Source organism: Myotis brandtii, unplaced genomic scaffold, assembly GCF_000412655.1.
Source record: "Myotis brandtii unplaced genomic scaffold, ASM41265v1 scaffold314, whole genome shotgun sequence".
Classification (NCBI taxonomy): Eukaryota; Metazoa; Chordata; class Mammalia; order Chiroptera; family Vespertilionidae; genus Myotis; species Myotis brandtii.
The window spans coordinates 428,272-430,370 of NW_005362033.1; the positions used below are offsets into that span (position 1 = coordinate 428,272).

Here is a 2,099-nt window from a genome sequence, read left to right on the forward strand (position 1 = left end):
ACTGCAGGCCACAGGGCGGGGCTGGCCCCTGCAGGCCACAGGGGCTGCCTGGCTGCTCAGCGCACTCAGCTGAGGTCACCTGGCACCCAGCCAGTGAGCTGAGCCGGCTCCCTCGCCCCTTTATGGGCCCTGTGTGGGTTGTCACAGGTAGATGACCACAGGTGACTTGCTTCACTTCCTGACTTTAGAGCGTAAGCCCCCCTGTGTGCGGGGGCATGATTTTCCAGTCATGGTCTTCCTCCTAGTTTCAAACTCCATCACTCAAAAGAACCCCCCCGCCCAGCAGGGCCAGATGCCCCGTCCACCCCCTGGCCACAGGGACTGAATGCCACCCACCTCACCTGCTCCCTCCATGCTGGTTTCCCTCCACGGCCCCCAGCTCCTGGTGAGCGTCTCGGATGGTATTTATTTTTCTAAGATGTGTGCCCCTGGACTTGCCTAAACCCCTCTCAGGTTGGAGGTGTCTCCTGCCCCAGCTGTGGCTCCCCCACTCTATCTGCTGTGAAAACGCACAGGCTGGCAGTTCTTAGCACACCTTCCTGCCGGGCCTCAGGACTGCCTGTGAGAGACAGGTGAGAGCGTTGGAACGGCAAGGTCCTGGGCCTCCCCACACCTCCCACCTCAGAGGCTCTGAGGGTGGGGGTGCTGTTTCACTGGCAAAGACCGTGCCAGCGCCCAGCGCCCAGCGCCCAGAGCTCCCGGAGGACTGAATGAGCCGACACGCCAGGCTCAGCAGCCAAGGACTCTAACAGGCCGCCCTTCTTCCTGCCTCTCCTCTTTCACACTGAGGTGTAACTCACAGCCAAGCGCCCACACCCAGGCCTGCAGCTCCGGTCTGTACAGGAGCGTGCACCGCGGCAGCTGCACCCAGATGAGCGGACAGGCCGTCCCAGCACGGGGGGGTCTCCTCTCAGGATGCCACGCCCCGACTCCAGCTTTGTTAATGAGTTTTCCTGGTTTTGAACGTGATCTAAACGGAACCATGCAGTGTGTGCTCTGTCTCCGTCTGGATTCTCTTGTCCAGCTTTGTGAGATCTACGGACGGTGCGGCCTGAGGGGGACGTGGCTCTGCTGTGTGAGGCACGTGGTGTGAACACATCACGCTTCCTCCGCCGCCATTGAAGGTTTGTTTACAGCGTTTGTAGAATGAGATACATTCTCCGGGAGCACAAGCCCGTGTTTCTCTTGGGTGCCTCGCCCCTTCCTGTGCCTCCCGGCCCACGCATGAGCTCTGGGGCGGCCTGCCCGGCTCCAGCCTACTGAGCAGCCCGGACTTGGCCTCCCCGGTTCCTCCAGCTGAGAGAGCGGCTCCGTCTCAGCCGGGAGCCAGCGGTCCTGTGCGCTGGGGGCTGGGCCAGGCCAGTGCCGGGCGCGGTGGTTTTCCGGGGCTGGGTACGAGGCTGGTGGCACTCTGTGGCGTCATTTCTGGGGAGCTGGGGGCTCAGCGTGGGGATCTGCTCTGTACGTAGCCGTGTTGTAGAAACATGTTCTCCCATGCGGCGCACATCCTCCCGCATGGCTTTCAAGCACAGGAAAAGGCTTCTGCAGTGTGGCATCGCTGGCTGGTTTCCCAAAAGGGGCAACAGAGGTGTGTGGAGCAGTGGGGGGAGTGGTCTCCATGCCAACAGGAAGGTCATCCTGAGGTCAGGTGCCAGGGAACGTGGGCTGGGCTGAGAGGCACCTGCAGCTCCAAACCGCTCTCCAGGCGCCGGGCGGGCGTGACCCTCTCCAAGGACCCACTGCTGGTTCGACTCCTCCACACACCAGAGGGATCTCAGGCATCAGGAGTGAGGGCACCGACCGAGAAGGAAGGGAAATGGGGCCCGAGCCGAGTCTGAGCCGGCCCGGCCTTGCCCTTTCTGGGCCTCGCCTGCAGACTGTGGTAGTGCTGCCGGTGGAAGTGGGGCTCTTGTGGTGTCACGAGAAAAGCATTTTCGGGGACCCACAAGGAGGATGCGCCTGGTAGTGAGATTTATTTGGGTGAAAATAGAAATTTATATTGGGGGTCTCTGCCTGTCCTGCCACGGAAATCAGGGCCAGAAAGAGGACCAGTGTCCAGCCTGTGCCACATCACAGCCCCGCCCGCCCTGCCTTTCTCT

The 2,099-nt window shown here is 61.7% G+C and overlaps 1 long non-coding RNA gene across 1 annotated transcript in view; it reads left to right on the forward strand.

Annotated features, from left to right (window-relative positions):
* The first annotated feature begins 970 nt into the window (after nt 1-970).
* The window catches only part of LOC106726761, a 10,669-nt gene continuing 9,540 nt past the window's right edge, over nt 971-2,099 (forward strand). The window contains exon 1 of the long non-coding RNA XR_001362863.1: nt 971-1,124. This is a non-coding gene — a long non-coding RNA (uncharacterized LOC106726761). The remainder of the gene's footprint in view (nt 1,125-2,099) is intronic.